Raw genomic sequence first — 10821 nt, forward strand, 5'->3', positions numbered from 1 at the left:
CCAGAGTGGCTGCACCAGTTTGCATTCCCACAAGCAGTGCAAAAGAGATCATCTTTCTCCGCATCCTCGCCAACATCTGTTTTTGCCTGAGTTGTTAATGTTAGCCATTCTGACAGATGTGAGGTGATATCTCATTGTGGTTTTGATTTGTATTTCCCTGATGATGAGTGATGTGGAGCATTTCTTCATGTGTAGGTTGGCCATCTGGATGTCTTCTTTGGAGAAGTGTCTATTCATGTCTTTTGCCCATTTCTTCACTGGATTATTTGTTGTTTTGTTGTTGAGTTTGATAAGTTTTTTATAGATTTTGGATACTAACCCTTTATCTGATATGTTGTTTGCAAATATCTTCCCCATTCCATCAATTGCCTTTTAGTTTTGCTGATTGTTTCCTTCGCTGTGCAGAAGCTTTTTATTTTGATGAGTTCCCAGTAGTTCATTTTTGCTTTTGTTTCCCTTGACTCTGGAAATGTGTTGAGTAAGAAGTTGCTACAGCCGAGGTCAAAGAGGTTTTTGCCTGTTTTCTCCTTGAGGATTTTGATGGCTTTCTGTCTTACATTTAGGTCTTTCATCCATTTTGAGTTTATTTTTGTGTATAGTGTAAGAAAGTGGTCCAGGTTCATTTTTCTACATGTCGCTGTCCAGTTTTCCCAGCACCACTTGCTGAAGAGACTGTCTTTATTCCATTGGATATTCTTTCCTGCTTGGTCAAAGATTAGTTGGCCGTTTAAAAAAATGTTTTCTAAATGTGACTCATACTCAAGGGAAAAAGTAATCAACAGAAACTGGCCTTGATATGATCCAAGTGTTTAAAGTAGCAGAAAAGGGGGAGCCTGTGTGGCTCAGTCAGTCAAGCATCTGACTCTTGGTTTCGGCTCAGGTCACGATCTCATAGTTTGTGAGTTCAAGTCCCACATCGGGCTCTGTGCTGACAGTGTAAAGCCTGCTTGGGATTCTCTCTCTCCCTTTCCCTCTTCCCCTTCCCTGCTCTCTTTCCCTCTCTCTCTCTTTCTCAAAAATAAATAAGTAAACATTTTTTTAAAAAATAAAATAAAATGAAGTGGCAGACAAGGATTTTATTTTATTTGACCATAAATACAAAAATTTTAATAATATTTAGCAAATCAAACTCATCAATGTACAAAAAGAGCAATTCATCCAAATGACCATATGGGGTTCATCTGAGGAATGCTTTAACACTGAAAAACAATGTAGCTTGCCATCTAAACAAATTTTGAAAGAAAAACTATATAATCATCTTAATAGAAAAGGTATTTGATAAAATCCATTACCTATTCCAGATTTTTAAAAAACTTCTCAGCAAACTAGTAACACAAGTTTCTCAACATGAAATACTGTCATCATTTAATGTTTAACAGTTAATGTTACAGATTGAAATTTGCCCCCTAACATCAGGAACAAGGGAAGTTCTAGTCAACATTGTAGTAGAAGATCTGGTCAGTGCAATCAGGCAAGACAAAGGAAAAAAAATACTCATATTGCAAAGAGAGAAGTAAACCCTCTTTATTTATTGACACAACATAATTGCATATATAGAAAATCCAGTGGAATCTATAGATAAGCTACTAAAGCTAATTAGCATGTTTACAAGGGGTGAAGTCATTCTCTACAAAAAAAATCCACTTTATTTCTATTTTCTATCACTACCAACAAGTAATTGGAAATTGAAATTTGAAAAGCATCATGTATAATAAATAACATGAAGAAATGTGAAATATTTAGGAATAGATCTGATACGATGTGTAATATATGCACACCAAAACCTACAAAACACTGTTAAAAAGAAATGTTAAAATACTTAAATGGAGAGGCATGCTATGTTCATGAATTAATATTGTGAAGATGCAGACAAGAATTTCAAAGCATCTATTATAACTATGTTCAATAAAATAAAATATATTCATAATATATGAGCAGGTAGGAAATCTCAGCAGAGATATGGAAACTACTAAAAAAAAAATGGAAATTCTAAAGCAGAATAGTATTATCTGAAATAAAATATTCACTAGGTAGACGAGTAAGAGTAGGGTAGAGAAAACAAAGGAAAACATCAGTAAGCAAGAAACTAGATCAATAGAAATCATCCAATCTAAAGACCAGAAAAAGCGGTTAGAACTACAGAACCCTTCCCTTACTCAACTCAGCCAGATGACTTCTGCTCCCTTTCCTCAGCAGAAGATTAAGAGTTTATGGGGCGCCTGGGTGGCTCAGTCGGCTAAGCGTCTGACTTCGGCTCAGGTCATGATCTCGCGGTCTGTGAGTTCGAGCCCCGCGTCGGGCTCTGTGCTGACAGCTCAGAGCCTGGAGCCTGTTTCAGATTCTGTGTCTCCCTCTCTCTCTGACCCTCCCCCATTCATGCTCTGTCTCTCTCTGTCTCAAAAGTAAATAAACGTTAAAAAAATTGAAAAAAAAAAAACAACATTTAAGAGTTTATGCTCCAGAGAGGGCGAAACAAGAGGTCTCTGGGTTGAGAGACCAGGCATGGTTGAGGGGTGGTGGCACAAGATGGAAAACAGAAAGAGGATGAAGTAGAAATTTACATACTGAGGCAGCTCCCCTAACAGCCCCAGCCCCCAACACTCCATCCCACACCCACTCTCTTTTCTCGAAATGTTAGCAGCTGGGCTTCAGGCTTATACTCTGGAAACAGGACATTAGAATGTACTATGTTAGGGAATCTTACCAACCAGGGAGGAAAGATGCTGATAGCCAAGGCTCTATTCTCCAGCAAACCTCTTAGCCAGTTTCTATCCAGGAGAATATACGCCCTGATGGTTGCATTCTAGGAGCAGGGTGAAGAAAGAGAGCTGAGACTTCCGTTATTCAGTATGCAAACTTTTATAGAATGCTCCTGTTTTCCAGCCCCATCCTCTCCTGTGCCAAATGTCCCTACCAACATGGTGAGCTGGGTGTTTGAAGAACGAGGTCCAGAGGAAGCTTACTCCTACATTCTCTTTTACAATTTTGAACCTTTAGCATAAGCATATATTATTCACATTCATTTTTAAGTGCTTAGTAATGGGGCTGATTGATAAATGTAAGGAAATCACTCCAAAGTGCAACAAAAGGAAAAGAGAAGAAAAACAGAACAGAGGTAAGAAATGCAGAGAATCAATTCAAGAAGTCTGACATCAACTAATGGCTGTTCTAAAAAAAGAATGAAGACAACGGAAGAGAGGAAATTGTCAAAGAAAGAATAGAAAACTTTCCAGAACTCAATAATCTGAGTCTCCAGATTGAAAGTAACCACAAAGTGCTCAACACAATGAATGAATAAATAATGAAAAAGGGATGCCAGGCATAAAAAGGAAGATACTAAAAGCCTTGAGAGAGAACAAAAACAGTCACATACAAAAGAAATGAAATCAGAAAGGCGTCCGAATGCTCTAGGGTAACACTGGAAGCTAGAACACATCAAGCCAACACCAGCTTCAAAATTCTGAGGGAAATTATTTTCAGCTGGAGTTCTATACCAGCCAAATGGACAATCAAGTGTAAAGGTAGAGGAAAGATATTTTCAAATATGCAGGGAGTCAAGAATTTTACCTCTGATGCACCCTTTCTTAAGAAGCTCCTGGGGAATGTGCTTCAGGGAAATAAGGGAATGAAATGACATGCTGACGTCATGCACAGGAAAGGTGTGAGGAAAATCCTACACATAGCTAGGCAGCAGGCGTGGCTTAAAACCAACCCAGGCTGGAGGAGGAGAATAAAGAGCTCGTGGAGGGATGCCTCTGCAGCTGACTGAGTATCAGATATTTGACCATTTGAAAGTGAAACAGGAGGTGTTTGACAGACCTGAACGATCCTGTGTGTGGTGCCTGTGTGCGTGTGTGTGTGTCTATGTGTGTGTGTGTGTGGGGGGGGTTGAGGGTCAAAGAAGTTTAAGGAAATAAAAAAGACCAAGGCAATTAATTATCTCCAACACAGACAAAACTCTCTAAAGCAAACTGTAACTATGGCACATCCCTGGGTTCAGAGGTGAACAATATACATACAACAGTAACAGAGTAAACACCGAATATGATTTAACCCTTCAGTCTTTGGGAGAATTAGAGAAATAGAAGAGTATACCAAAGTAAACTTGACTGCTACAATAGAAATTAATAATGTCTAAATTGGTAAATCAAGAAATAGCAGTATATGTGTATTATTTAGCACCAAGGAGATAAATACCAAAATAACCAGCTAAAAGAATAGATTGGAAATGACCACTTCCAGACAGCAAGATCCCAGATTTGTTGTAGAGATGGGGAAAGCTGTTTTTCATTATTAACCTTTAGGGGCGCCTGGGTGGCTCAGTCAGTTAAGCGTCTAACTTCCGCTTGGGTCATGATCTCATGGTTTGTGGGTTTGAGTCCCGCATTGGGCTCTCTGCTGACAGCTCAGAGCCTGGAGTCTGTTGGGATTCTGTGTCTCCTTCTGTCTCTGCCCCTCCCCTGCTCGTACTCTGTCTCTGTCTCTCTCTCTGCTTCAAAAATAAACAAAAACATTTAAAAACTTCATTATTACCCTTTACATACAGCTTGATTTTTAACCAGGTTATGTACAATTTTGATAAATTTGAATAGTAGTTAAAACTAAAGACGTACAATAAAATAAAGACCGAATTGTCACCCATCAGAAATATTCTAGAGAATGACTCCGAGTGAGGTAATAAATATAGCTAAGAATTAAGTCATACTCCCTATCTGCCCATGCAATTTACTACTAATTGCCCCTGAGGGGAGATATTACAGCAGACTCCTGAGATTTCTTCTGTCGTCCCCCTTTCTTCTAGTCTATGCTCTATTTAGTTTCAATGATTAGAGTGCACATAGATGTATTAAAATAAATTTCGGGATATCTGGGTGGCTCAGTCAGTTAGCATCCAACTTTGGCTCAGGTCACGATCTCACGGTCCATGAGTTTGAGCCCCATGTCAGGCTCTGTGCTGACAGCTTGGAGCCTGGAGCCTGTTTCAGATTCTGTGTCTCCCTCTCTCTCAGCCCCTCCCCTACTCACACACTGTCTCTTTCCCTCCCTCTCTCTCTCTCAAAAATAAATAAACATTAAACAAATTTTTTAAATAAAAAAATAAATTTCAACTTTTAAAAATATTCCAAAAACTTCATATTTATTGACAATAATTGTAAAAAGTAAGCATTTTGAAGACTACAAGTTGTATAAATCATAAACTGAGGATTACCCATCATGTATGATTTATAAAAATCTCTTCTTCATGGAAGAGGTTACTCTTTCCCCTGAAGTTTCAAGTTTGGCAGATCTCTAGACCAGGGCAGAGCGGTTTGAAGACTACTGATCTACAAAAACTCTAGGTTTGTAGAGCTTCTGACCTATTGGGGCTGTTTAAATTTGAAGCTATTTAAATCTTGAAACATTACCATCAGAGCAAAGCCACAATTTCATATCAACATCCTCCCTAGGTCTAGAAGTATCATTTCCCACCCTGCGGGCAAAAACCCAAATATACTAATCATTTGGCAGGAAGTGTAGGTATATCATCATTGTCCCAATTATCATGGTTCCTCAGCTACCTGGTTAGGAAACCCCAAGAGGAGCAAGTTGGTTGTGATACCCCAACAGATGAGCTTGAAATTAACAGCACGACACCTTTAAGTTGGCATATGGTTGATGGGTTTGTCAGAAACCATGGTATTTTTTTCATATTCCATGTATATGACCCTGTCCTTTCATCTCCTAGGTCCACTGCATTCTCAGTAAGAGCCCCAAGCTCTAAGAATTCTCATATTACGCAGTTGGCTTTTTCTCACCGTGCTCCATGTAACAAGTTCCCATAGGAAAAATGCCTTAATGCTCATGTATTGAACGCTGTGCTCTGTGCTCACACACAAATCCATTCACCATTTACAGTAAACGTGCAGGATAGTATTATCATCCTTATTTTAAAGATGAAAAGATAGATTCAGAGAGGGTAAGTAACTTGCCTAAAATTGCACAGAGGGATCCCAGTAAGTGCCATTCGAACTGTGATACTGACCTCTCCATTATCCAACTGTGGTTGGTTTCTCTTATATGCAAGAATGAAACTATAATATATTTAGATGATTCAGACTCGTGGAATATTTTTCAAAGGTCAGATGTCCCTTCTGCACAAATTGGTGTAAGGGCTTGTACAAGAAATCACTGCTTTAAAGGGAGGTTTGAGATATATTCAGCGCCTGAAAAATGTCTTGTCTTTCATTAAAATCACATATGCTAAAGGTCAGTCTAACATTATGAGCATTGTCTTGGGGGGGAGTTTGAGGAGGGGGAAAAGTGTGGTGTTTAAATCATTTAAATTACCTCCTAAGTCTCTCTTAGTTTCAAAATAATTCTTTCGTTAGTTGATGTCATTTATTGCTTTGAAGGGTTTGGGCCTCTATTCGATGTTGTACAGCTTCCTCTTCCTTTCAAAGAAACATTTCATAGTTATCTTCTTCCAGAGCACTCTGGGAATATTTTAGAGATCCATGAATCTTCGAAGGGAAATGTTTTTTTTACATAAAATATTGTTTTAAGCACTTAAAGCCAGCTTTGTTAATCTTCCATTTCTTAAAAATTGGGACATCACAGTGACATTACAAGAGAGCAGTTGTCTATAATTTGCACAGCTAAATTTGGTTTCCGGATTGTCAAATATGCAAACGTATTGTTTGGAATAATAGTTAATAATAGTTTCCAAGCAAGTCGGGAATAGAGCCATTCTCATTGAAAAGCTGGAGCCCAAATGCAACTGCCTCTCCAGTAAGATAATGAGTTAATGAGGAGGACTTCTTTCGAACCAATAAACAACACTGTCATTCAGGGTTATCTGGGCACCCACCACCTTGAACATGAAGTCGCTAACCCATCACTATGTGATCACTAAGAATAGACCCATTACCGCCTCTTTAGCAAGGGCTTGAGCTAAACAGCTGGCACTTGTATCTGGGGCTGCAGGGAACAGATGACTACAATAAGAATAAGGTCCTGGTTTATAGAGCCTCTGCTGTGAACCAGGGCAAGCTACTGGATTATGAAAGGCAGTGAATGTAAAACTCTGAGATTCTAGGGCACCTGGAATAGCTCCTTTGATGCACTGCCCAGAAAAGCCTTCCCAGATCCCCCCGGCACAGGCTTTGCCCTGGATGTTCTCCATCTATCCCTCCAAATGCCCCCTCTGTCCTTCTCCACTCTGCCCTGTACCCCCAGCACCCCATCTCTAAGCATAGTCCCCACACAACTCCTGTGACCTCTGTTTTGGGCCAATAGGAGGAACCAGGAGCAGCAGAGGACGCAGGGTGAGTGAGGATGGGGTCTGTGTTCCCCGACCTTTGGCTACTGCTCTCACCGGTCCCCGGCACCCTCTCTGCACCCTTGCCCTCTGCACTTGGGGATGATAACGGCTTCCTGCCGTGGTGCTGAATCTGCTCCACCTCAGTGAAGGGACCCTCCACGGAACTCTTCCGTCCCCTACCTTGAGTGTCACAGAGTCCCTATGGGACTCCGATGGATGCCACAGTCCTTGTCCTCTCCGCTTGTAGTTAATTAAGGTTGGCTCTGCAATATGAAGACTTCATCTTTGGAGAACACAGACATGGATAGATGTAGATACCAGTCAGGACGCCCGACACCTAGTCCTAGCTCAGTGCTAGCTCTTTATTAGCTCTCTGTGTAAACATGAGCAACTTGCCAAAACTACACTGTCTGGCTTTTAAAGCTCTCAGTCTTCAGATCCCCAACTACGCACCCAATGCTCTGATTCCCCGCCCTCCAGTCAGCCCTTTCCAGAACCCTGCTGCCCTACCGGTCTCCACACACAATCTCCCACAGAGCACCTCGCTTCTCCAAACACACGAAGCAGTCTTTGCCAATCGATGCTACTTTTCAACTGCCAAAGTGCAGAGCACGATTCTCAGGCCGTGGTAACTTCTCAGGTCTTATTAACTAAAAAACTTGGGAACGACTCCATGTATGTAAATTTATATCAATAACAAATTATAATTATCCATGTATTTTGACCCATTTGCTTCCATGTCCTGTTTTAGACCGTTGTATTTTTTTTCCTAAGCCATTTGGAAGGGTTTTTTTTTTTTTTTAGTTTATTTATTTATTTATTTATAGGAATCTCTACACCCAACTGGGGCTCAAACTCACGACCCCAAGATCAAGAGTGACACAGTCTTCCAACTGAGTCAGCTGGGTACCTCTGGAGGTTTTAAACATCCTCCTATGTATGCATATATGTGTGTGTGTAGCTATGTCTATCTAAGTCAATCTGTCCAGGGGTGGGGAGCAGAGGGTAAATTCATGATATGAAAAGGATGGTCTCGAATCGAATCGTAGAGCTCTGGGTTTTAATTCCAGCTCATGCCCCCTGCTATGTCACCTCAGGCAAGTCACTTAGACTCTCAGATCCTATTTCCCCTTTTGTAAACGTGGTGGTAATCCCCTCTCTGCCTCTGGTTATTTGTGAGGATTAAATTATTTATTTTATGTAAAGTGCTTGACATATAGAAGGCACTTAATAAGTGTTCATTTCCTTCCTCCTGGAATTATGGCTCATAAACAAAGGAAATCCTAAAATTCCTTGGAAGTTCTGTTTGTTTTTTTCCAAGAGTCCTTGATTCTTTGAGTCAAATTCCCAGGACCAGATGTTGTGACACTAGAAGCTTTACAGTGTAGCAAAATAAATTTTCTACGGCAAATACCTTCCAATTAATCTTATCAAAAGCACCTTGAGGTCAAATATTTAATCATTGGAAATTTAGGTGATTAATAAGACTTCATAGTAGAAAAGCCTTAAATTTTGTCACCTTCCTCCTGGCTTTTTAGAAACTAGAGATGCCTCGAGAAGTAACCATGAAGGTATAAATCAGCTTGTTACACGTCTGCAGCCCAACTCATCAATCTGTTCTGTCTCAATAGCTAATAAGAAAATATAGATGCAAGAGGAAATTTCCAAGTGTGATGTGTATGCTCACTGTCTTGATGGGGTGACTGTTTCTGGGTATTTACTTACACGTGCAATTCATTACCATATGTCAATTGTAACTCAATAAAGCTGCTTTTACAAGTCACCCAAGAAAAATAAATTTTACAAAAGGAAAAATATTAGGGCGCCTGGGAGGCTCAGTCGGTTAAGCATCCAACTCTTGATTTCGGCTCAGGTCATAATCTTCCAGTTTGTGGGTTTGAGCCCCACGTTGGGCTCCATGCTTACAGCACAGACACTGCTTAGGATTCTCTCTCTCTCTCTCTCTCTCTCTCACTCTCACTCTAGCTCTCGCTTTCTACCCCTTCCCCCCAAATAAGTAAATAAACAATTTTTAAAAAGGAAAAATATTCATTGGCCTGTGCACTGGCCCACACAACTCCAGCACAACCTCATCTTAACTTACACCTTTTTTTTTAAACAGACGTTAACACTTTTTAAAAAATTTTGTTTTAATGTTTATTTATTCTTGAGAGAGAGAGACAGAGCATGAGCATGAGCAGGAGAGGGGCAGAGAGGGAGACACAGAACCCGAAGCAGGCTTCAGGCTCCAAACTGTCAGGGCCCCAAGTGGGGCTTGAACCCACAAACCGTGAGATCATGACTTGAGCCAAATTCTGACACTTAACTGACTGAGCCACCCAGGTGCCCTAATTTTTTAAGTAAGTAGGCTCCAAGCCCAAAGTGGGGCTTGAATTCATGACCCTCAGATCAAGAGTCCTATGCTTTACCGACTGAGCCAGCTGGGTGCCCCTTAACTTACATCTTCATTACGTTTGCCAAGACCCTATTTCCATTCACAAGTACCTGGGGTTAGGACTTCAATCTATCTTTTGGAGAGCACAACTGAACCCACAGCACCCAGGATCCCCACATTCTACAGAGAGGGATCTCCACTGTACCAAGTCTTATTTGTCATGCGGGTGATATCTCATAGCCAAACTTCGATGGGAACTTATGTTTACCCACCCCTCCCCGCACCCCCCCCCCCAAACACCGCTGCCTTGCAGGGGAGGATGGAGATAAACACAAGGATGAAGAGGGTAGAAAACCCACTTCCTTCCACCTTGGGGAGGGTGAACAGAGACAAAGCAGGGAGATGGCGGAGAACCCTGCTCTGCGACCATCAAAGTTCTCTCTGGCGGGAGGCAGTCGTGGACGGCATGGGCTGTGGTGGAAACCAGGGCGAGGAGATGTTACCTCCTGTCCCGCTCACCACCACCTCGAATAAGCTGCTTAGCATTTCAGATCCCTGGATTCCCCTGGCTATAAAAGAAAGGGGTTGAACTACACTGCCTGGGTCGTCCCTAGCTTGCAAATGTTCTGATTTCAGAGCGACATCTGGGGTTCCCCACCATCAGGGACTCTGGGTCACCAGAGGTGACTGGGCATGTGGCAGGCAGGCCACAGGATCAAGAGGCTGTCCTGTCCGCCCACACCCAGGGCTGCCTAGCTGGAGGGCCAGAGCCCTGACTGGCAAAAAGGAAGGGGCAGCCCTAGAAGGGTGTGGAATGCGGTTCTGCAGGATGGTGGCCCAGCCCCTTTCAGGCTCCAGTTAGGGAGTCATCTGGATTCTTTCAACTCCTCCTCTTCTGTGGGTCATTTTCCTGCTCATAGGCACCCCCCACCCCCACCCCAGAGGAGGGCGAGGGAAACTGAAAAAGACCGGTTAGACTTCCTGTCTTATCAGCACTTGACTTAGAAGGTCTTAAGCACGGCTTTGGACTTCCTGAAACTTGACCTCCTGGCATCCCCACCCCTGGTATCCCAGCTCAGCACACCCATTGCCCTCTCCTTCCGCAGGCGCTCCCCTCCACCAGTGG

Source organism: Panthera uncia, chromosome B1, assembly GCF_023721935.1.
Source record: "Panthera uncia isolate 11264 chromosome B1, Puncia_PCG_1.0, whole genome shotgun sequence".
Lineage (NCBI taxonomy): Eukaryota > Metazoa > Chordata > Mammalia > Carnivora > Felidae > Panthera > Panthera uncia.